The sequence below is a fragment of the Zonotrichia leucophrys genome, chromosome 9 (genome assembly GCF_028769735.1).
Source record: "Zonotrichia leucophrys gambelii isolate GWCS_2022_RI chromosome 9, RI_Zleu_2.0, whole genome shotgun sequence".
In the NCBI taxonomy this organism is placed as follows: Eukaryota; Metazoa; Chordata; class Aves; order Passeriformes; family Passerellidae; genus Zonotrichia; species Zonotrichia leucophrys.
In genome coordinates this window covers 2,878,058-2,902,866 of record NC_088179.1, presented here as the reverse complement: position 1 = coordinate 2,902,866, position 24,809 = coordinate 2,878,058, and the positions used below count along the sequence as shown (strand labels likewise).

At 51.6% G+C, this 24,809-nt stretch overlaps 1 protein-coding gene and 1 long non-coding RNA gene across 6 annotated transcripts in view; both read left to right on the top strand.

The window, feature by feature from the left end:
- The window catches only part of LOC135451899 (uncharacterized), a 28,213-nt gene extending 8,010 nt beyond the window's left edge, over nt 1–20,203 (top strand). The window contains exons 2-7 of one of the 5 annotated variants that reach the window (XR_010441465.1): nt 2,123–2,255; nt 2,465–2,654; nt 3,047–3,205; nt 3,525–3,652; nt 18,555–18,714; nt 19,542–20,203. This is a non-coding gene — a long non-coding RNA (uncharacterized LOC135451899). Of the gene's footprint in view, nt 1–2,122; nt 2,256–2,464; nt 2,655–3,046; nt 3,206–3,524; nt 3,653–4,085; nt 5,411–9,983; nt 10,423–14,652; nt 15,170–18,554; nt 18,715–19,541 lie in introns of those variants that run through there. The other 4 variants (XR_010441461.1, XR_010441462.1, XR_010441463.1 and 1 more) reach the window with 4 other exon arrangements.
- Nucleotides 20,204–21,774: 1,571 nt separating this feature from the next.
- The window catches only part of PIK3CB (phosphatidylinositol-4,5-bisphosphate 3-kinase catalytic subunit beta), a 97,254-nt gene continuing 94,219 nt past the window's right edge, over nt 21,775–24,809 (top strand). Inside the window, exon 1 of the mRNA XM_064721079.1 lies at nt 21,775–21,793. The gene's annotated coding sequence lies outside the window, so the exon portion shown is untranslated. The remainder of the gene's footprint in view (nt 21,794–24,809) is intronic.

Genomic DNA, 24,809 nt, shown 5'->3' with positions numbered 1-24,809 from the left:
AGCCCGGCCTCTGCCGCTGCCGGGCACGGCCGGGCCCCCCATGCGGTGCCTCCGGCCTGGGTAGAGGGCGGCCATCATCTCCCGGTGTGCTGGTGTTTGCCTCGGCAGCGGGCACGGCCCCTGGGGAACCGCTACCGAGCAGCCAGGCACCGGGCCCGAGTGTCCCGGAGGAGCTGTGCCTCCCCGCTGGGCAGCCCGGGTGATGTGCAGGGACCGAGTGTCCCGGACAGCGGCATTCGGGACGGCAGGGGCTGAGCGGGAGCAGGAGCGTGCAGACCCCTCCGCAGGCAGCTCCGTGGGCACGAACACCAGCACAGGACCGAGGGGTGCCCGAGGTGGCTCAGCGATCCCTCACCGCCTCCTCCCGCGGCTCCCACCTGCCCCAGCCCCGTGGGTCCCTCAAAAAATCGAGCCTCACTCTTGGCAAGCGCGGTCTTTGCGCGTTGTGTAAGGTCTTTCCCCGTTATATAAATGACGGCAGGAGGAACGTGCTCGGAGCGGGACGCGCTACCCGGGACGGCACCTTGGCGCGGAGCCTCCTCCGATCCCGGGGCTGCTGCGGGGGCCAGAGCCAGGGAAGGGAAGGGGGGCTCAGGGCTGCTGAGCCGTCGCTGCCCTTTCGGAGCGGCCTCGGCTTTATGCAACGCTGGCGAGAGATGAAAGCAGAAGAGCGAGGGGTGTTTTCTCCCTGCCCGGAGCGGACGTGGAAGCAGCCTGCCTCTGTCGGGGAAGGACAGAGTTTGATCCCCGAGCCTGAGCGGACTCCCAGCGCCCCTGTGCTGCTGCAGCCCCCGGGGCAGTGCCAGCGCAGGGGGATGTTTTGTCACCGCAGCTTTCTCGTCCTCTCCGGTCCTTTGCGCAGGCCGCAAAGGTCCTTTGAAGCCCTGGCCGGGCTCGGAGGGTGGCAGAGCCCTGGGCGCCGGGAGCGCTCCCCGGCGGTCCGGCACGGCACGGCACGGCACGGCACGGCTGCCCTCTGCCTGCGGGCCGGCGGGAGCGCGGGGACAGCGGGATGCTGAATGAGGGACCCCGTGGGCTCTGTCCCGGCTCCTCTTCGTACCGAACTGGGACCGGGCAGGGGGCGGTGGCTGCGGGCAGGGCAGGGCAGAGCCGGCTCCGTGAGGAGACACACACACTGCTCTTACCTTGCGCCCTCCCTCCCGCCCCGGCCGGAGCGGCTGTTTAGTACCGCCTGATTCCTGGTATTCTTGTCAGTGTTTTAAGTGGTGAAAAAGTCATTTCCAGTCCCATGGTCTGCGTTTCACCCTGAACTCATTGAAAAGAGAGTGCGGGGTCAGGACTGTTTATTATACAACCAATTAAAACAGGAAAATATGCAAAGGCTTCATTCAGCGAGATCCGGCTATTGTTAAGCCGAAAACGATATTTTTGCTTCAAAAATAAAAAAGTACATTTGTTACTTAAAAAATCTCCGCTCTGCGTGTGTGACGGTCGGGAGCGCGGTGAGGTCCGGCGGGCCCGGGCCGGCCTGTGCTGCCGGAGGGCGGCTCGGAGGGGCGGGCGGGCACCGGGCGGCCCTGGGGCTGCGCTCCTGCCCGCTCGCAGGAGGGACCGGCCAGCCTCAAACGCGGGGGATCAGCTCCGTGCAGGCGGAGGGGTGCTTTGGTCAACCCCAGACAGCGAAAAAATTATTGCGAGGGCTACGAAGCTCGACGCTGTAGCGGGCTCGGGCAGGGCCGGGATGGCCGGGCTGGAGAGCCCCGAGAAGCGCTGCAGAGCGCAGTGTTGAGCCCCGGAGCGCCCCTGGCAGCCCTGGCACACCGCGGCGGGTGGAGAAGGGACTCAGACAGAATTCCCGGTTCCCCTGCGTCTTCTCCATCCACCAGAAGCCCATCCCTGGGTGTGCGGAGCATCTCTGCTCTGGCTCTGTGGCACATCTCTGCTCTGGGGCACTGTACCATCTGCCCCCAGCACAGGGGCAGGGCAGGGGGCTCCTCCCGGCACCTCCGCCCGCCCCAGGTAGCCCTCGGGGATGTGCTCAGCAGCAGGCCTGGGAAGCGTTCACCAAAACAATCGCTCGGGCTGGCCTAATCCGATGAGTTTATTTTAGTCCTCGAGCTGTATTGAAAACATTCGCTCTGCTTCTTGTGGTTGTTTACAGTATGTCGGTCTCAACATCACAGCCGCCCTTCTGGAAAAGTCTTACAGGATTCAGGCAGAGGGAAACCAACACAGAAGTGACTCGGAAAGCATGATGGCAAATGATTAATCAAATCAGAGACAGGAAGGCGGAGGTAATCAATGAGTTTTCACTTATAGTTTACTTGGATTAACATCTTTTTCCTTTTTCTTTCCGTGAGTTTAGAAACCACACGGGGTCTTATTGCCCAAACAAGCAGCTGCAGGATTTGCTGGGCTGGTGGGAATTCGTTCAGAATCAGCTGCGTGTTTCCTGAAGAAGAATTCGGCTTTCGACAAAACCTCGTGCTTGTTCCCTCCGCAGGCACACAGCACCGGGCACCGGGCAGGGCTGCGCCCCGCGGGACCCCGCCCGCTGTCCCGGAGAGAAAGAGGCAGGCGAGAAGCGCGGATCAGGAAAGAGCAGAGCAGATCAGCAGCGCATGGGCAGGGAAGGAGAGCCCTGCTCTCCCTGAAATCGCTCAGGGAGCAAAAAACCTGAGAAATCTCATCAGGTGCGATTTGAAAGTGAAACACCGGCTGTGCCTGCTCTGCCTTTGAGACAGGGTTAGCGAGCTGTGTAAGGCCTTTTCCCGTTGTAAAATGACGGCAGGAGGAGCGGCACCCTGCCCTGCCGTGCCGTGCCGTGCCGGAGGTGCCAAACTCGGTTTTCCCTGAGGGCACATGCGAGTGCGGGCACACAGGTGGCTCCTGACACCAGCGAAATCTCCTGACTTCCCAGTTGGTCCCTGCAAACCCTACGGTTTTGCTGGCAGATAAATTGTTCGCCTACTTTCGTTTAATTTCTTTCTCTTTCCAAAAGCAACTTTCCTCCGACCCTACACACATAACAAATTCGGAGAAATCACGAAATAACTGGCCGGAATTTCACTTTTGTCCTTCACAGTGACCATTTTCGATGACATGAGGCAGCACGGGGTGAATGCGAGCAGGGGCTGGCCCTCGAGGGACATGTCACTGACAACTGATGGGCATCTGGCGTTTGGCTGGGGCAGGGGAAGGAAAACCGCGGGGCTTCAGTAAATGGGCTCTGGAAGAGGAGAAGGTTCGTGGTTTGTGGGTTTGTCGGGGTAGCCTTCACTTGTTCCAAGGTGCGGGTTTGGAGGCACGCTGCCGGCCCCGCCGCATACAAGAGTTACTGAGCTGTTGTTTAAGATGTGCCGCCCGTTTCCCCGATTTCTGCCCAGCGATAACTGGTTCTTTTCGTTACTATCGTTTTGTTCCTCGAAAACCCAAACAAACAATAAAGTGCAGGGAGAAGCTGGGCACAACACGAGGCGTAATGTTCTCAGTTATCAAAACGGGGAGGAAAGAAAAAAGAGTCAGCCGCTACTGATCTCTTTTTTTTTTTTTTTTTTTTTCAGGTGTGGCTTTTAACAAGATGTTCAGAAAAAAAATTATATCAGGCACATGTTGACCTGCGCTTCCTCTGCTCCTGGCTTTGGAGGCAATATCGCTTGGTGCTTATCAGCTACAACGTCTGAGGCATCGGGTACGTGGCTCCTGACTGCTCCCTGCGCTCGGGTTCGAGTGGTACTTGCGGCAAGAAGGTTGCCCCGCCTAGAGCCCCGCGTCCAGCCCGCATCCAGCCCCCATCCAGCCCCGCATCCAGCCCCGCATCCAGCCCCTCATCCAGCCCCATATCCAGCCCCCATCCAGCCTCTCATCCAGCCCCCATCCAGCCCCGCATCCAGCCCCCATCCAACCCCTCATCCAACCCCGCATCCAGCCCCACATCCAGCCCCCATCCAGCCCCACATCCAGCCCCCATCCAGCCCCACATCCAGTCCTGCATCCAGCCCTGCATCCAATCTCTCATCCAACCCCGCATCCAGCCCCGCATCCAACCCCCATCCATCCCCCATCCAGCCCACATCCAGCCCCCATCCAGCCCCGCATCCAACTCCCATCCATCCCCCATCCAGCCCACATCCAGCCCCCATCCAGCCCCGCCGAGGAGCTGCTGGCAGCCGCAGCGGAGAGTCAGGAGCGGCCCCGGTAACGGCTCGCAGAGCCCAAACAACGAAATGCCGAGAAATGTTCACCACCGCTGGCTGCCGGGCTACTGAAACTCCCCCCCGGGCCGGGAGGGGTTTCGGGGGATGCAGGATGCAGCAGCCTGAGGTTTGGGCAGCCTCAGTCGGGCAGCCTTGTGCCTTCTCCCCGAGGTTTTGGAGCCGCGGAGCTGCTGTCTGCCCCTCCTGCCTTCAGAGCAGCCCCAGAGGGGCAGCAGGGACCGGAACGGCCCCGGGATCCCCGCTCCTACCAGCGGGACAGGGGCTCCGAGGCGCTTCTGTCCATGTCCCCGTTGGGTCCTGCCATGCATCTGATGTTCCCCGCCGGGCAGCCAGGGCAGAGACAAGGGCAGGGACAGGGACATGGGAAGGGGCGGCCTCTCTGTCCCAGCCTTACAAGTCGCTTTTCTGCTTCCTATGAAGGCTCCGAGATACAGGGACGTTTTCAGAAAAAAAAAAAACAAAACCAAAACCAAAAGTCCCCCAAACCCCACAAACAAAACCAAACACAAACAAACAAAAAAAAAACAAACAAAAACAAAACAAAAGAAAAAAAACAACGAGGAGATGTTAAAAGTTAGCTATATGGCTTTTTAAAATACCCATCAGTGATGATATCTCCTGTAGGGCAGCCTCCTGCCCGGCCTATTGTAGTTCCAGTCTCGGGGAACAGTCCTCTTAACTTACTCTTTTCCCCAAATCAACGAGTTTGCTCTGGAAGTCTCTTGGCTCGCCCCTTTTGATAAACCACAGTTCAGTTCAGCCCGGAGCAGCCAGTGGTGTCTGGGACAGTCACCAGTTGCCTTGGAACAGAAATGGGAACCACTTGTTTAAACATCTTAATGTCCTAAAATCTCTAAGAGCCATCGCAGAAGGGTTTGGGTTTTTTGTTCCCTTCCCGAAGCGAGAAGGGAGCGAGGGGATTACAGGGAAGAATGTCTGCTCCGGCTGCTGTAAGCACCAGAAGATTTTGGTTTGCCTTCCCCCCCCCATCAGTTTTTCCATTCCTTGAGGAAAATTTTTCAGTATCTGAATCAAAGCGCATGATTCCAACTTTTTTTTTTTCCCTGTTGTTTTGTTTTATCTCGGCCCTTTTTCATGTTTTCATTTAAAAAGTGACAGATTTGGTAGAACTCTCAAGTGTTTCCCATTAGAGGCGGGGAGTTCACCAGTGCGCCTTTCTGATGTTGCACATGACACGTTTGGGGCTCTGAGGCAGGAGCACGCCCTGAGCATTGCAATGGGCCGGTGCGGGCAACGGCCGCGGCAGGGCCGAGCCCGGAGCTGTGGCTGAGGCCGAGCCCGGTCCGGAGCTGAGGCCGAGCCCGGCCCGGCGTTGTGGCTGTGGCCGAGCCCGGTCCGGAGCTGTGGCTGTGGCTGAGCCCTGTCTGGCGCCGAGGCCGAGCCCGGTCCTGCGCTGAGGCCGAGCCCGGTCCGGAGCTGTGGCCGAGCCCGGCCCGGAGCTGCGGCTGTGGCCGAGCCCTGTCCGGTGTTAAGGCTGAGCTCGGGCCGGAGCTCTGACCGAGTCCGGTCCTGCACTGAGGCCGAACCCGCCCGGAGCCGTGGATGTGGCCGAGCCCGGTCCTGCGCTGAGGCCGAGCCCTGCACGGCGCTGTGGCTGTGACTGAGCCCGGTCCTGCGCTGAGGCCGAGCCTGGCTCTGTGGCTGTGGCCGAGTCCTGTCCGGAGCTGTGGCTGAGGCCGAGCCCCGTCCGGAGCTATGACCGAGCCCTGCCCGGCGCTGTGGCTGTGACCGATCCCGGCCCAGCGCTGCCCTCTGCCGGCCCCGCTCCGCCGGGAGCCGCTCCGTGTCTCTCCCCGGGGCTCCGCTCCGTCCCAGCGCCGCGGCCGAGCCCGCCCAGCCCAGCCCAGCCCAGCCCAGCCGGGGGCGGGCGGTGTTTCCCGGCCCCGGGGCGCTCGCTCTCCGTGCGGTCTCACAGCGCGGGGAATTCCTGCTCTAGAAACTCGCCGTTTCTGCTTTTGCCGGCTCCCTTCCCCTCGCGGATTCTCCTTGGCTGTTACCTCTCTTGTCCTCGTTCCTGACAGCAGGCTTTTACCATTGCTCTGGTGTTCCATGTTTTTAACCACCGATCTCTCCTTGAAGGAAAACTTCCTTCATGTAACAAATCGTTCTGAGTTCTTGCGTTTTGAAGCGTGGCCCCATACAAATTTTAATAAAGTGTTGTGGAAAGCAGCACTTGGTTAGCAGAACTGGAAGGTGTCAAGTGATCTTCATAGCCAAATTTTCCTGTAAATACATGCAGGATACAATCCTTTTTTGGCAACTGAGACTTTTGCAAATACAGAAAATGTGTGTGTACACACTTACTGACGTTTTTGGTAGTAAACCTTCATTTTATATTACTGACATCCAAAAAAGTCACTCTGTAGTCCATTAACCTTGAGCAAAGGGACATTTGTGATTGCAAAATGTGAAGTGAGAAAAAAAAGGACAGGGTATGGGCTAAGGAAATATCCCTTTCCATACATTACTTGCATCTGTTAATGCACAGACACAGGATTGTTGCTAACTTATAGCAGTGGTTTGTAATTCATGCAACAAAATCACCAAGTTCTGTAGTTCCCAACATCACGAGTTTAAGGTGTTCACAATTTATTAGATCCTACATGAATTCTAAAATTCTTTATATGATCAGCTATTTATAAAACATTAAGAGAAGCAGGGTTTGCTTCTCCTTCCAGAAGAAACTCGAGCTGGTGGTGGATGCTGGAGAATGTGAGGAGCAGTGAAGGGATGCTGCAGTTCGCAGGAAGCCCTGGATTCCCGGTCCTGCTGGGAGCTCCTGTTTCAGTTCTGCACGGGGCTGGGCAGGGATTGTGTGGGACTGAAAGGGGGTCCCCACGGCCCTGGGCTGAGATGAAGGCTCCTGTCCTTGTGTCTCAGCAGCCAGCCAGCGGGAGGATGAGCTGTGATATCCCTGCCAGCACAGAAATACAGACTGCACATGAATCCCCCTCAGTCTGCCCAGCCTGGCCGTGGTGAAGCCACAGCCCCGCTCAGTGCTGCAGGGTCAATGTGCCAGCTCTGATGGCAGGATGAGAGTTTGAGTGGCAAGGACTGAGCTGGGGCAGCTCTCCTCAGCGAGCAAACCTTGATTTCCAGGGTTGTTTTTCTCAAATCTGTTAATTTCTGAGCTGACAAAGACTGAATTTTGGACTCACTGAGCACCCACAGCTTGAGCCACTGCAGTGGGAAGATGAGGAGCTGGCAATTTCTGAGAGGAAGGTGCTCACCTTGTGTTGGGAATTCCAGGAGTGGGAATTTTTTTTTGTGGTTTATCTTTGCAGCTATGGTTATATTTGTTTACTGTTCAAGCAAGACTGAGGTGTTTGTGCAATACCACAGCACACGGAGCAGCCCCAGCTCCTGAGAGCCCCCAGACAAAATACTCCTGTGATGTTTGCAGACTGCTGCCATCCAGACTGAAGGGCGCCCTGCTCCTGGAGAACTTGGCAGGGCTGATGTTGCCCCAGTGCAGATCAGCAGAGCAGAAATGAACCCAGTGCACCCTCATGGTGCTAGGATGGATTTCTATTGACATGGGCAGATGAAATAGGTGAATCCATCCCCTCTTCTTTCCTCTTCTTTGTCCCGTGCCTCACATCACTGTAGCACAGAACACCTGTCATGATTTAACTTCTGTGCTTTTTTCAGAGAACTGACTGAGATGGACTGTGTTCTGGTGGTCACTCAGTATTTTCTGGCTGGCAATCAGAAATAAAACCCATCCATTTAAAGAGCCCAGGTGCTGCAGGAGCATGGTAGAAAAGGCAAACCCTGAGCACGGCTGAGCTCTCAGGCACCTTGAAGGAGGGTGCCTGTGGATCTGGCACCAGTGGATTTGACACAATGTGAGAACTGTTTTCCTGTATCACTCACATTATAGTTGAAATGTGAAATGAGCTCCATGTGGCAGCAGCCAAAGGAAAGAAAAAGGGAAAGAAAAAAAAAAAAAAAGGAAGCACTCTCCAAAAGTTTCAGTTATCCCTTGAAGCTATATTACAACATCTACTGCTCTAATTGAATCAGTGTGAGAACTTTTCCCCTCCATTTTGATCATTCCTAGTCTCTGTCCACTCTTCCCTGGAGATGCACACATTGGATACAAAGATGTGCCAGGGACACCTAGGGTAGGATTTAATGTACAGTTTACTGAGCTAGGTGCTAAGAAGGAAATGTCAATTCTCACATGTCTTTGCCAAAATCCATTATGATGTTCCCCCTCTTCTCTCCCCTTCTTTATAGACTCAGCACTCAGCAGGTGAGGCACAGGAGTTTTGTGTGAGTAAAGACTGCTAGATGTGCTCTGAGGATGCAATAGATGAATTGATCATTTCCAGGCAGTTTGTTGGGATGAATCAGAAAACCTTCAAAGCAGTGCTGGCACCTGTGGCAGTGTTAGCAAGGCTGATGGTGATGAAGAGGCACCGTGGTCTTGAAGCTGCTCAAACCCTCCCACCCTGCTAGCCCTGAGCAGGAGCTGCATGGGAGGGCTCCCTTTTCACCCCTGAAAGCACAGCCCAGGCAGCATTGTGAGCTCTCATTTGTTACATTTAAAGAGCATTTTTAGCAGCGTGGAGAAAATCTCTGCATGTTTCAAAGCATCAATGCTGTTACAAGACCCAAAATTACTTGACAGCTGAGAAAGCAAAAGCCCTGGGTACCCAAATGCAGGTCTGCTCCCTAAGTGTTCACATGTGCCAATCAATAGGTGAGCCACAGAAACATATGGCTCTTGTATCAAATACATGGAATCAGCTTGAATTATGAAGACTTTGAAAAGGTCCTCAGTTTAAATGTACACGGCTCTCTGAAATGTCCAGCTAGGTTTAATGCAACAATTAAAACCAGATAGATTGTCAGGATTCATAGAGCAGGGGTAGAATTAATTCAGTATGAAAGAAATGAATGACTGGGAAGAAGACAGAAGAGCAGAAGCAGCAGGAAAAGAACAAGAATGAGTGGAGGGATGAAATGCCAATATGGGGGGAGTAGGGAGAGTGAGGAATGGAAGGGGGAAAGAAAGAGGAGGAATTAAAGAAAAAAAATGCAGAGGGATATGAGATAGGAAAGAGAAGGAGAGCATCAAGAAAAATAATGACACTTTATTGTGTAATCTGTCAGCTTTGACTTTAGAAAAACTAAGCCTGCAGCATAAAGGTTGCTACTTATATATTGAAATATGTGGGAGTGGTTTGGGATGTTTTCACGGTGTTACATATATGTATTTATATATACGTGTGTGTATGTCCACGTAATTTTATACATAAAATGACACAGAAATTTCAATCTTCCTGGGGATCCCCCACTGTTCCCCATACTATCAGTTTTCCCACCCTGCCACATGTCCAGCAGCAGCAATGCCCTTTTCCATGCCATGCTGTGAGCCAGGGCTTTCTGTTTCAGTTTGCTGTTTGTTTCTGTCCTGCCCTCCAAGAGCTGGAAATGGGGGCTCTGTCAGCCCCAACTTCAGAGCTGTCCCCTGGCTTGTTTGCAATTGCTGTTTCCCCCTGTTGATATTGTCATTTTGCATTGACTGATCTGAAACATATAAAATGTTTCATTGTTGAATTGGTTATTAATTGAATTAGTGCCATTGGTTTTGCCTTGTCTGTTCCTGTGCAAGCAAGCTGCTTGTAAAATAGCACAACTCTTCATGGTTTTTAGGGTTAAAAGAGTAATTGAGTGATATTGAAACTCTCTATTTGATGTTCTCCTCAAGGTATGAGGAAGGTCAGACTCCTTTAGCTTTCTCCCACACTCTGGAGAGTTTTCTCTTCTCCACAGGTATCCTCAGCTCCTCCCATGAGTGTGTTTACGCCTCATCCCTCCAGAGAGGGCCCCTTTTTGAGGAGTCCAAGGATTTTGTAGTTCAGTGATGGATACTTTATTTCCTGGAGCTGTTGGAAGTGGCATTTCAGCACTTTGTCAGCGACCTGTGTGCTTCATTCCCGTGCCCTGTCACCTTTTCCAGGGTACAAAGTGTTCTAGCTCAGGCATGGATCCCAGCTTCATTAACAGCACATGGTTAATCTGTAATTTTTCTAAAACCAAAAAGGCCTCTGGCCAATGCTGGACCAATTCTGGATGTCTTTTCTTCTGTTTTGTATAAAAAACCTGAGCTAATTTTTGCTATTCTCCCTTATCATTCCCCTCTTTCATTTCTCATAATTCTAATAATCCTGTTATGAAGACAAGGAACAGAAACATGGATGTTTAACACTTAACAATGTCTTATTGTCTTGCTGCTTTTGGAAAAGGGAATGGAAGAGGAAAAACCTCACATAGGGCATAAACAAAACAGAAGGAAGTGAGTTCACTGTCCACGGGAAAGCACAGCTCTCCTGTGAAGGAGATTTTTGTTTCAGTCGAGGGGAAATGCACCACTGGTCTGGTACTGAGCAGTTCTTTCCAGCAGGCTGCAATGCTGAAAAAAACTTGTCAGGAAACCCCACAAATGTGGACCTTGGGGGTGTTTCTGAAGAACATAAGGCCTCTGGAGTCTGAGGCAGAATCAGAACTGCATTGGAGAACTGGGGATGAAACAGTTAAAAGCTCCTAAAAAGTTCTACAAATTTAGTGATCTTTGTAAGAACAGCAGAACTCCAGGTTACTTAATATCTGAAGTTTGAAAAAGCACTGATATAACTGAGCACCCTCATTTTATTCCCTTCCTCCAGAAGATGGCAAAAGTTAGCTGGGCTCAACACAGGCAGAGGGAGGGAAATGTTGCAGGGCTCTGTGCCCCAGTTCCAGGTCAGCAGCGACATCTCCATGGAGATCACAGCCAGAAATGCAGTTGTGAGGAGTTTAAATTTTATACACCACGTGTGGAGACACAAATTGCAGTGTTTGTTAGTGCTCATGGTATGACAGAGCTTCTGCTGAAGAAAAATCCCTTGAGATTCACTCCTTAAGTGCCAAAGAGATTGGTTCCCACTAATGCAGCAGATATTTTGGCTAGGACACTGTGGAGAATTTGTATTTACTTAGGAACCGTGACTGAAAAAAAGGAAAGAATATATTACAAGTGTATAGAAAGAAACATCAGATTAAATACAGATTTGGCAATTAGGTAATACAATTTGGCAGCTAGGATTTTTTTCTTTCCATCTCAGCAAGGTACTCTAGAAAAAGGAAAGAAATATTGCTCACAAAATCAAAAGAGGCACAAAATAAGTTTTGATTTCTCCTGCAGTTAGTTTTGTTCCTATATTTATCTTCTTTATCAGTTTATAATTTCAATATTAGGAAAATATGAATATATGAAGTCAGGAGGTTTCCTGCCAGCAGAAAAGGAGAACTGGGCACTGCTTGTTTAAAGGATGATCCTGAGGTGGCTCAGCTTAACCTGATGCTTATCCCATAGTGAAGTTCTAATTTGATTCCAAGCAAATTTGTCCTCACAACCCTTTGGCCTCAGAGTTTGACAGCTGCTGCAGCTGCTGGATCGATGTTCAGAGAGGATTTGTGCCCATGGCCTTGGAGGGAAGGGAGCAATGGCCACTTTGGAGGATGTTTGACAGAAACCAGCACACCAGCCAGCTGTGCTAACAATTCCTCTCCTGAATTCTCCCTGAGAGGAGGCAGGCTGTGTCCCTAACTCACAGAAAGCTCCAACTCTCTCCTTGGAAGGACAGGGCAGGACCAGAGGTGGGGAAGGACATGGAGCTCTCACCTGTGCTTCCTTCACAAGGAGCTTTGGGTGTGGATAAGATGTTCCCATTTGAACACACATTTTCTCCTTTGGACAGTGTACAACAGCCCAGCTTGATCCACAGGAAATTGTTGGTTGTGTCTTCTGTTAAGAGAAAATGTTCATGTCACAGTTCACTTCTACAAGGTCATATTCCTCAATCTGACTGGGAAATTTAAATGAAGAGATTCCCCGGCCCTCTGCTCCCTGTGAAAATGCAAATATATCAGAACAAAACCTTGATTTTTTTTTTTTAATTTGAAGTCTCTTAATATGTCAAAATATTCCGTTTCTCATCCAGAAGCAGGATAAAATCATGTTATCTCAACATTTTTGGCCGAGATGAGTTTTCTGGGTAAATTCAAATGCGCAGAAGGAATATTGCCAACTGTCTGTTTTTAGCAGCATGAGAAACAATACCAACCACGGAGAAGAGCCTGGGTCACCCCCACTGGAATGACTCAGAGATGCTCCTGTCAGGAGCCGGCTCTGATGGGGCAGGAGAGCCCCTCAGTGCCCGGGTGTGAGCTCCATCCCCGAGCTGTGAGCTCCATCCCTGGGCTGTGAGCTCCATCCCCGGGCTGTGAGCTCCATCCCCGGGGTGTGAGCTCCATCCCCGGGCTGTGAGCTCCATCCCCGGGGTGGCTGTGAGCTCCATCCCCGGGCTGTGAACTCCATCCCCAGGGTGTGAGCTCCATCCCCGGGCTGTGAGCTCCATCCCTGGGCTGTGAGCTCCATTCCCAGGCTGTGAGCTCCATTCCCATGGTATGAGCTCCATTCCCAAGCTGTGAGCTCCACCCCTGGGCTGTGAGCTCCATCCCCGGGGCTGTGAGCTCCATCCCCGGGGCTGTGAGCTCCATCCCCGGGCTGTGAGCTCCATCCCTGGGCTGGGTGTGAGCTCCATCCCCAGGGTGTGAGCTCCATCCCCAGGGTGTGAACTCCATCCCCAGGGTGTGAGCTCCATCCCCGAGCTGTGAGCTCCATCCTCGGGCTGTGAGCTCCATTCCCGGGCTGTGAGCCCAATTCCCATGGTATGAGCTCCATCCCCGGGCTGTGAGCTCCATCCCCGGGCTGTGAGCTCCATCCCCGGGCTGTGTGTGAGCTCCATCCCCAGGCTCTGAGCTCCATCCCGGCCGCGTCAGCGCTGCCGGCCCTGCCTGTGCAGCAGAGGAAGCAGGCACACAATAGCTCCAGCGGTAGGAAGCTTTCCAGCCTCCCCCAGGCTTCCTCCCCCAGCAGGGGCATTACTGCCTGCCCACCCCTCTCTGCACCTTCCTGCAATCCCCCCGCTCCCGCAGCTCCCCCGGGACAGAACGAGCCCTGCTCCAAGCCCGCAGCATCGGGGCTAGAGCTCCGATGTTCCCTTGCGCTCTGCTGCAAGCTCCGAAGGAGTTGCTGCAGCGTTAATGGCTCTGCTGCTGCCAGATGAAAGGAGGGCAGTACTCAGATCTAATAAATCAACAGATGTTCAAGAGGTTTCTGCCTTCTCTCTTCCAGTGCACATCAACAGGAACGTGCTAAAGTGCTTTTTTGTACCGTTTAGCATCTGACATTTCAGCACATCTTGTGAGTGTGCATTAGGAGAATGGAATGTTACTATATTTGTACTTGCAGATTTGGAATGAGAAGAAAATCTGGAGAGATGCAATGTGCACATGGGATGTTTTCCAGAGGGGTTGAGGCTGAGGAAACCCAGCACAGTGAATCTTGATCTGTCTTGAGATTTCAGGCTGCAAATGCATGGAGTCAGAGTTTTGAAATGGAACTGAAAACTGGAGAAACTTGTAGCTGCTTCTCCAAACCCTGCTTAATTGTGGGATCCCAGATGCCGTTGTAAAATACTGAAACAACATGTTTGATCTTTGCAGTTACTCTGAAATATCTTGTTCCTTCCTCATCTCCTCAGCTGTGGGTGATGTCCCTCTGGCTGGTGCCTTCAGAAGGGCTGTTTTTAGGAAAACCAGGAGGCTTTTACTGCTGAGAGCTGGCAGGGCTCTGAGACAGCCCCTGCACATCAGAATGATGTCTCCCCATGCTCTTTCAGCAGTTTGCTCTTGGATCCCTCCTTGCCCATGCACTGAGGACCCTGGAGCCCCTGAAGCCTCCAGGCAACACAGGTGTGTGTGTCTGCATGTCAGGGCACCAAGAGGCTCCAATCAGCCCAAAGAGCCTCCCCTGGGCCCTGCAGCCACCTCTGTCCATGGCCCAGGAGCCTCTTGCTGCTCACCCTGGAGCCCTCAGTGCTGACCTGAGGTACAGGACAGCTCCAGCCATGCTCACAGCTGTGCCACAGACTGGCACTGAGGGCTGTTGCCAGCCCTTCCCTGTCACTGTGGGTCTGCCTGGGACACCTGCAGGGCACTGGCTGGAGCAGGGAGGAACCAGCAGCCTCGACTGCATTCTGGCATGGAAGGTGGGTCTTGGGAGATGGGCCCAAGGCTTAACTCACCCCAAGAGAAATTGAAGAGACACCTCTACAAAAGGCGTAGAAGTGCCTTCCTCGTAAATTTGTGCCCTAAAAAGCGGAGACAAAATTGAAGAGGCAAAACTGGTGAAATCCTTCTTCCCCTCCTCTCCTGCATGCTACCTTTCCTTTCCAGGTTCATTTCTCTTCTCCTGCCCAGGCTCTGCTTTGTCTTTTTTAAGCTAACATCAGTGTTCCAGTGTCCTTTGCCCGCTCAGCCCCTGTGCTGTGCTGGCTGTTTCCAGCCTTTGCAGTTAGCAGGCTTCCGAGGCTGAACCGCTTTTCTCTTTCCACAGGGCCGTTCCACCTCTTAATTGGTGAAGCTAAAACGATCACCTTAAATAAGCCCACAGCTTCCAGGGCTTTTCCACTGCAATTCAGCCACTTCTCAGGCCGAGGTAGAGCAGGATGTGTCCCCTCCTGAGGTCCAGCCCCATCGCAGTGCCCCTGTCCCTGAGACGCAGAGGCAAACTGGGACAATGCTGCACAGGGGCTGTAGCCAGTCTGGCCTCCCCAGGTGAGTGCTGGCTTTAAGGCAGTGAGAAGAACGGAACCCTGTGTGCCCAGCGGGGTGTGACCGAGCCCGGCGCAGCGTGTCCGAGCTGTCCCCATCGGTGTAACTGAACTGTCCCCATCCCGGTGTGACCGAACTGTCCCATCTCGGCGTGACTGAACTGTCCCCAGCACAGTGTGCCCGAGCTGTCCCATCCCGGTGTGCCGGAGCTGTCCATACCCCGGTGTGACTGAACTGTTCCCACTCCGGCGTGCCCGAGCTGTCCCATCCCGGTGTGCCCGAGCCCATGTCGGTGTGCCGGAGCCCATCCCGGTGTGCCGGAGCCCATCCCGGTGTGCCCGAGCCGGCAGTCCCGGCCGCCGCCGCCAGGTGTCGCCGCAGGGCGCCGGGGCTCCGCAGCGGGCGGTGCCGGCGCCGGGCCGGGGCCGGAGAGGCCCGGGAGAGCCCGGAGGAGCCCGGAGAAGCTCCGAGGAGCCCGGGGGAGCCGGGAGAAGCTCCGAGGAGCCCGGCCCAAGCGCACGGGCTGCACCGTGTCCCGGCCCGATGCCTCCGTGGCCGTCCCTCCCCGCCGCAGCCGGGGGGAGCGGTGGCTTTGGCGGCACGGAAATCATAAACGGCGCGGTGGGGATTTGGGGTCCCAGCAGATCTGTGTGTGTCAAGTGTCGGCTCTGCAGGGGCTCCGGCTCTGCTGGAGCGGCTGAGCGACAAAAACAGCGCGAATCCAAACACTCGGTGAGCTCGGCAGGTGGGAGGAAACCTCAGCAATGCACAGGGGGGCGGTCAGTGGTCACTGCAGGTGTGCGGCCACTGGGCATTACCTGTGCACACCCACTGTTACTGTCACCTGTGCACACCTACTGCCACTGTGCACACCCACTGTCACCTGGGCACACTCAGTCACTATATTACCTGTGCATACCCACTGTCACCCGTGCACACCCACTGTCACTGTCACCTGTACACACCCACTGTCACCAGTGTACACCCACTGTCACTGTATTACCTGTGCACACCCACTGTCACTGTGCACACCCACTGTCACCTGTGCACACTCAATCACATATTACCTGTGCACACTCACTGTCACCTGTGCACACCCACTGTCACTGTATTACCTGTATTACCTGTGCACACCCACTGTCACTGTCACCTGTGCACACCCACTGTCACCAGTGCACACCCATTGTCACTGTGCACACCCACTGTCATCTGTGCACACTCAGTCACTGTATTACCTGTGCACACTCACTGTCACCTGTGCACACCCACTGTCACCTGTGCACACTCACTGTCACTGTGCACACCCACTGCAGCTGTGTGGTCACCGTGTCATTTCTTACCTGCGCACTCCCCCTGCCAAGGCTGCAGGTCACGTCCCGAGGGCGCTGTTGCCGCCTGCAGCGGAGCTGAACTTTCAGCTCCATCTCTTGATGAGGAGAAATCAAGTGTTAAAGGGCAGCCCTGGAGAACTGCTGCCCCTGGGTGTACCATTCCCACGGCTGACGTCCTTAGGGTTGCTGGCACATTCTCCACGGGGACTTAAAAAGGATCACTTACAAATACCCAATTGAATGTTCACTGCCCTTGCCCTGGGTGGAATCGGGCCAGCTAATAAATACATGTACAATCCTTTTTGGAGGAGTCTCAGCTCAGCTGAAATCTTGTGGGAATGAGTTCCATAGGTTAATTATGTGCTGTGTAGAAAAGAATTTTATAATTTAGAATGTTGCCTTTCAAATTGCATTGAAGTCATGTTGTTCTTGTGTTTTTAAAAGAGGGTAACCAGTCAGCCCAGAGCTGACAGCAGGACTTATACAATAGCTGTTGGTGCCCAAACGTGTGAAGCGTAAACAGGACTTGGGTTACTGCCTGCTCTTGTTAATGTCCAGACTTTCTCAGGACTCACTTTAAATTACTTGTCTTCAGATTTGTGTTTTCTACCCTTTCCATTTCCGTCTATAGCCCTGTGTTCAAACATCAGGACAGGAAAGAGCTGAGCTGCTATCTCCTGTATTGAATGCTTCTATCAAGTCTTCTTTGACTCACTAGTTCTCTCTCCTGGGAAATCCCAGGTCTTTAAGCCATCGTCTGAAATTCCCCAGGCCCTGTGTCATCAGGATGTGGAGAAGGTGAAGGAGGTGACAGCTTCAGGGCTGGTGTTTCACTCTGAAGCAGGCAGGGCTGTAATCTCCCTCCCTTCCCTTAGCACTGCTCACGATATTTTTCCACAAGCTAAGGAGTAGCTGTTACAATAACAACATAATTACAGCTGTGCTCACATACCTGAGGTTCCTACAAAGAATTTTTTGTTTCTCTGTCCTGTACCTCAAGCATCTAGGCTTCCTTCAGTGGCCACACTCATTCCCATGACGGCTCTCCAAAGCTGTTTGCAGTCATACCCAGGTAGATTTTGTACCAGCACCATTAGCTGTGAGCTGTCTGACAACAGCAGTGCCTTAGTGCTTTACTGAAGTACAATTATCTCTTAAAATGCCCAGACTGGGCTGGCCTTTATTTTATCCCTGTAATTGAAATTTGGCTTCAAGTGTTTCTAACTACAGCCAGTAAATAGAGGCAAACCCCAATCCCTCAGCAGCAGTTCATTTACCCATTGTCCAGCAATGTCTCCAGTGATTTATTTGATGAATGTTGCTTGGCTGTGGAGGAGAAGGAGTGAGCAGTGGGGTGACAGGAGCACTGAGGAAAGGGCAGGTTCAACTAGGAAGCAGCTAAAAAATTTGGAGAGTGCATGGGAGAGGAGTGTGTGTTGGAGATTGGAACATACATTTCTCAAAGGACTAGGAGGGGATGGCAAAACATGTATTTTTAAATAAGCTAGCATCCAGATTTTGTTACCCTTATTTAGGGTTATCCCAACAGGCCAACTCTCAGATTCTATTGAAGTTTGCCCTTTTAATGCCTAGATTTTCTTCCTCTTTGGATTTTGTCCAGGCAAAGTAAGGAGCACATATCAGTGAGTTTGCAGTAGTGCTCTGAGTAGAGGGAATGCCAGGATATATGAAAATAAGATAGCATTACTCATTTTAAGAAGTGGCAAAATCTGGCCTGTAGATATCTCTGCTATTTTCCCACTTATCCAGAGTATTGGTCATGTGCCAGCAGAAAAAGCTGCCAACTAAAACTTTTTAAGAAAGGAAACACTGTTTGAAGCCTGGCAGTAAATGTTTTCCTTCCCCTGAAATATGTGCTGAACATATATAAAGAAGGAAGAATCAGGGTTGTCTAGTGAGGTTTAACAATCTGTAATCATATGGATGAATCTGTTAACATTTTCACACTTTCTTCTTTAATGGATGAACATTGTAACTAATGGGTTTATTTAGAAACAGTACTTAAACACGGGAAATGAGAGTCAGTGCAATGCAGTTAGATAAATCCATTTAAAAGGCAGTAATATAGAATTAAAATGCCAACACCACGAATTCTTTGTCGGTTTAAAATTCCTTTGCTGTTCTGCCACTTTCTTTGTTCCTCTCTGCTGCTGTTTTTCCTTGTGGCTGAAAACATCAGATGACCACGAGGGCTGAATGTGCAGCGGTGCTGCCTCCCAGGATGTGTGGCTGCAGCTCTAAGCCCAGTGTTCCAGCAGCCAGGATCCACGTGGCTGATTGTTTTGCAGACACAGTGGTGGCGTATTTCTGCATTTCTGAACTTGTTTTTCAGGCTCTGAGGCCGCCTGCACTGTGGAGTTCTGCTGCTGAACAACAGAAATGAAGCACTTGTCAGGCAGCAGCAGTGCGTCAGGGCAGAAGGGAACTCGCAAGAATAAAGTTTACATGAGGCAACAACAAAATCTACTGTGCCATTCTGTGAGGCAACAAAGGTAATTTGTTATGCAACATAATGAGGACTTGTGTGTGATAGGCAGCAGTGGCTCTTGGTTACAGGGCACTGACATCAACAAGCACATGCAGAGCTCACATACAGGAGAATTGCTGTACATAGCACAGAATTCACAAGCTTGGTTGTTATTACAGCGGGTTTTTCCATCTTAAAACTTGCAGAATAAACAAACACATTGAGATTGGTCCTGCAGTCTTTCTGTTCTGGGTAGGACCTTCCTCATTTCCTTATGGGCTGGTCTGTGTCTCAGACTTGACCGTCAGCCTGGGGGCCACGAGGGCAGGGTCACAAGTGTCACCCATTTCATGTGGCTGTGACACATCTGGCAAGCCTGCCAGCCCACACAATGACAGGGGAAGGGCGAGGGCAGCGGGAGAAGTTAGGCATGGTCACAATGCTGTTTGCTGCTGCCCAGAAGCCTGTGGAGTGTGATCCCACATGCCTCACTGCTGCTGTCCCCACATGCACTCCACAGGGCAGTCATCCACCCCTCCTGGTGGGAGGCAGGGGTCCTGCAGCTGCTCTGCAGACTCACTGCAGTGTGTGCACAGAGCTGGGAATGGAGCCCTGGCCTGGAGAGCAGCAGGGCTCATCTGCTTTGCCATGTCACCTCTCAAAGCAAACCTACCTGCTGCTGTCATGGGGCCTCTTGCTCATGATGACAAGCTGCTCTCTGCCTCCAGAGCTGCAGCTAGACCCAAAGATCCTGTTTGCTGACATTCCAGTGCTGTCTCACAACTGCTTGTGTAACTCACTGTTGGGTATGTGTTCTCCTGGCCCACGCTGAATGTTTTCCTTGTCATCCAGCTGAGAGAGTCTGCAAGCAATCCCTTCCTGAGAGCTGCAAGGGAGAGAGTGGGCTCGAGCTTCACTGATGAATTAATGCAGGAGAAATAAGGAATCAAGACTGTGCCACATGGCCTGCAGAGGACTGAGCTGAAATTGTGTTGGTAACCTTTGTCCTGCAAATCTGTGGGGCTGGTTCTGTTTCTTCACTGTACCTGTAACTGTACCTTGCTCATGACACTTTGCAATAGTCATAGTTAAACAAACAGTGCAGTTCCACATGTGCTGCGTCAATCTGGAGTTAATGCTTGCTTTTTACCTCAAAACCTGGTTGGCCAGACCACATCAGGGGAAGCTGCTCCTGCAGGAAAGTCAAAGACCCCCAGTGCCTGGCGTGCTGTGCCTGAAGCATCATTGCCAGTGGCAGGATGTTGGAGTTCTTCTGCCTGTGCCAGTGCCTCAACAAGGGCCTGATGTGTGTTTAGTCCTGCTCAAACAGGAGTTTGAGCTTCCTAGCACGGTTACAGCAGCAGTACAAATAAGGGTGAGCCACTGAGTTAACACTACCTTGGTCAAGTTACTTCACCTCTCATTGACTGGGGGTGTACAGGATGATCATCACTGTGAACTTGCTCTCTGGTGCTCCTGGGTTTAACCAAACACACTGAAACAGCTGAAGGAAAGTGGTGAAACAAGCCCTGCTCTAGTGCTTTATGGTGTAATGTTGGACATGACACTCAGGTCAAGGTATTTAAAGGAGGATGAGACTGATAAAAATGTTGCTTTTGGTGCTGGAGAGGGACCTGTAGTGTGCCAAGTGCCTGCCATTCAGCAGTGGCCTCCTCACATTAAGAGGCAGATGGGTTTGTCTGGCCCTGTTCTCTAATGCATTTTTTTTCACAGCCTCTTGAACAACAGGGATCTAGTCCTGACTGAAATATTTTAGAAGCCACTGTGACAGAAATACTTCATGATGATACTGGTTATTTTAATTTAAGACATGCTGATTTAATTACCAACCAAAGTAATTAAATTAAGTCTAACCAAATTAATATTGCATCATAAGAAGCACTAAGATTCCATACTGTGAGGATAAGAAGCAAACCAACCAACCCTTTCATGCAGAAGATGCTATCTGGCATTTGCATAGATATTGTGTGTGTAATTAAAGCCATCCTTAACGTGTAATGCTCTTATTGCAGCCCTTGCTATTTTGTAGCAGTTGGTACATCTTCTAATGAACGAGTGTAAAAATATCCCAGGGACTCTAGAAAGCATTGCAGTGACTTTGCAGACAATGATGCTCTTAAAGTAAACTCCACCACAAAAAAAAAAAAAAAAAAAAAAAACCTCCGAGGGAAACACGTTTTTAGCATCCACCAGGATGAATGCCACGGTGCCTCAAGGAAGCGAGGGCAGAGTGTGTAGAGAGCGCTCCGCAGAGCCGGGGCTGGGTCGCGGGCCCTAGGCAGGGGAGCGGCAACTCGGGACAGCCCCAGGGCCTGGGGAGCTGAGCGGCCGCGGTGAGCAGCCCCCGGCCGAGGGGAGAGGAGCCAACCCCGGTGAGAAGCTGCCGGCCATGGGGAGCTGAGCCAGCCCCGGTGCGGGCCGTGGGCAGGTGAGTCAGCCCCGGTGAGCGGCTCCCGGCCGTGGGGAAGGGAGCCAGCCCCGATCCGGGCTATAGGGAGGAAAGCCAGCTCCCGTGAGCGGCTCCTGGCCAAGGGGAGCTGAGCCAGCCCCGGCCCGGGCCGTGGGCAGGTGAACGGCCACTCTAGCCAGCCCCGGGCCGTGGGGAGCGGAGCCAGCCCCAGTCCGGGCCGAGAGGAGGGGAGCCAGCCCCGGTGAGCGGCTCCCGGCCGAGGGGAGCTGAGCCAGTCCCAGTCCAGGCCGTGGGGATCTGGCCCCGGTGAGCGGCTCCCGTGGGGTTCGCGCTCGGCTGCACGGCGGAATTGTGCAGCGGCAGCGACGCCGTGGCAGACGTGCCCCGGGCTTGTCTTTCCGCCCGAGTGCACTGTTTGCAAATGTCCTCTGCTCCCTCCTCGGCAGCGCTGCTCTCGGGAGCGTTCCAAGGTCAAGGCTGCTGGCAGCGGGCGCTGTGAGCGCGGTGCTGCCGCTCACGGCCGGGCTCGTGGTTCAGGGTGGTTAATTTCATACACCTGTGCAGTACCTGGTAATGTTTTCACCACAGCTTGGTGCTCCTGCCTAGCAGCAGCACGGTTCATGTGACTTTGGCTGAGCCCTGCTGCCTGTCCCCCAGCATCAGGCACAGCAAGGTGAAGAACAGCTCAGGAACGTTCAGCTGAATGAAGTATCACACATGGAACTTGCACTGTTGCCAAAATGAGAATGAGTGCAACAATTCAAAAACAGAGTTGAGAGATTCTCACCCGTAAGCATTTGGACTGAGAGCTGGTATGGTAGCAAATGGATGTGTGGAGTTGTGTGGTTTAGGCCTGTACTTGTGTTTTCAAGGTGCTGTGTAAGGGTCAAGTTCTACTGGGTTGGGATGGTGGAATTTGCTCCTTGGAATGAAGCCTGCTGCTTCATTTCTCCCTGTGTGGATGGGGTTTTATTGCAAATGGTGTGTCTGTATTGCTTCAAAAGTCAGTGTTGTGCCAAACTGCACCTATAGAAAAGCCTTTTAAAAAGTCAGGAATTTTGACCATCACAGGATTAAGAGAAGTGAAAATGAATAGATATTCCTTTATCCTGCTTGCAGCAGATGCTGCAACAGGTGACTGTCAGAGACAGGATGGGTGTGGCTGTCAGGGACTGATAGGTGACCAACCAACTTTTGTTGACTAAATGGGTAGTTTTTATATTGTAATCTAAACCCAGGTTCAAAGCAGGTGTGTTTGAGGTATTTGTCAAGTGTTAGGGCTTGATAACTGCTGTGAGTAAGATGAAACTCTGAATTAACCACTTTGAAAGTCATAACAGGCCGGGTATCTAATGAAAAAAGAAAGAATGGAATTAGTGGGAGCAGGAGAGCTCCCACCAGGGCAAGGAGAGGCGCCCTGAGAGCAGCGGGCAGCCCTTGCAGGAGCAGCTCGTGTGCTCTCTTCTCACAGCTGCTCGTGTCTTCTCCTCTCCTCCGAGACTGCGGCTTGGCTTGGCTTTCACTCTGTTTGTTGTCAGTACAGGCTGATTTGAATATTCCGAGCAAAAACAGTTACAGTCTCAGGATCTGCCCCCAGGAGAGTTTCAGCTGCGTTTTCAGAAGCGGTCATGCAAGCAGCTATCTCCTGGTAGTTAGTTACCTCCCAGCCCAGCCTTTCTTATTTCTCGGCTACTGAGCACAAAATACTCAGAAATCTGCTGTGTTCACACCATGCAGAGCTCACTCACTGGAAGGGTGTTTTCTTATGAGGCTCCAGATCTTTAAAGTTATGTTAAGAAAAGAAAATGTCAAATGTAAAAAACTCAATACACCCCTGGTTTTGGTCCATATAAAAAAAGGAAAGAATTAAAATTAATAATATAATTAAATATATTTTTGCCCTAATGGTTGCACAAAAAATTAGAAATTAGATGCAGCTGTAATGTAATACTGTAGGCAGAAATTAACAACGAAAAAAATCATACTTTAAAATTTATTTTCATTATTTAAATGCTAAGTGTTGCCAATATGACTTTAATTACTAAATTCAAGATGGTGATACTGTTTTCTCCTCCAAATAATTTTATAACAATATGTAAAATATCTTTAATACTGTTAGTTCATTAGATTTGGGCAAGCATAGACAAGCAGAAAATGCAGAACAGCATGAAACCAATTCCTTGTGGACTTCACAGGACCATCAGGACATTCTCACTGCTTATCAGAAAATATGTAAATAGCTTCTGGCTCCCTCGCTTGCTCAGATAGGCAAGATCTTTTCCATAAGCCTTCTTCCAGGAAACTCACCCTTCTCAAGGTGTGTGCTGAGAAATGATAGTAAAAAGAAAAAGCAAGAAGGATAAAAGGCAACACTAGATAAGGACAGGAATACAAAGGGATCCTGGGAAGCAGGGAGGGAGGGGCATGGGTAGGCAGGATCTGAAGAATGCTGAATACACTGATAAGGTGAGATGAAACCTTGGCCAGGAGTCTGTAAGTTAGGCTGGGCAGACAAGCTGTCTGCAGGCTGAAAAATCCAGCTGTGGCAGTGGACATACAAACAGGATTCCTTCATGGCAAGGGCAAGAAAGTGAGCAAGTGGGATTTGTCTCTGCAGTAGCTTGGTACCTATTTTTACCTTTTCAGACCATGCTGACGTGCCACAGCTGTGTTCAGTGCATGGGGAACAGCCTGACTTGGACAGCATCATCTGTACAGGGATGGCTGGTGCAGAGTGGAAAAAGGAAAGTGTTGGCCATGGTCTGTGGGAGGAAATTGGAAATTTGGATTAAGGAACTATCTCAGGAACACTCAGTGAAGAATTAGAGCCAGCAGTGCCTTGCTGCTCGTTGTTCTCTGAAATTTGGAAAATTGGCTCCCTTGACATAGATGGTCATACCAGAATGTCCAAAGGAAGCAGAGTCCTTTCAAAGCAGGGTTTGACCTACACATGCCATAAAAGCTACTGATAAAATGCTGGCAAAAGTCATTCATGGAGAACTGTGCCTCCAAATCTGTAAATTTTGATGCAGATATAAACTCACATATAAAAGCACCCACAGTCACTGAGAATTTCTGGTGCAAAACACTTCTTAAGGTCCTGATGTTTTTCCTAGTTGTTCCTTCTCAGCTGCTTGGGTTTTTCATCACATCTGCCATTGATCCATATGGGTGTTAGGTGCATGGAGGATGCCTCAATTCAGATTATTGAACCACTACTTCTCCATACAGAACTAAGTACTGTTAGTTTTGAGTACTTGAGTACTAAGTACTTCTGTTTTGAAAAAAAAAAAAAAACAATGAACACATCCTTTTTCCCTGAGGAAGCAGTTGTTAAAAAGCCACAAGTACATTGGGAAAAGAAGCCAACACGGTGTTTTAGCATGGGTAAGTTCATTCATCCCACATGTGCAGTGGGAAAGGAGCTGGCAGTGGTGGGAGGGCAGGGGCCATGCAGAGAGCACCATGAGTGGGCAAGGATGTCTTCCTTTGGTGTGGGTTTGTGCCAGGTAAAATTGGGGCTGAACTCTGACTTCCCAGTTCCTGTAACTACAGGGGGAAGCTCTGTGCCCCAATCTCTTCTCCCCAGGTGAGGGTGAGGTTGCAAGGTGCTGATGTAACTGGTGGGCACAGATGCTTGTCCAAGGGGAGGGAGCTGGCACCCTGCAAGAAATGAAAAGGAACTGCTG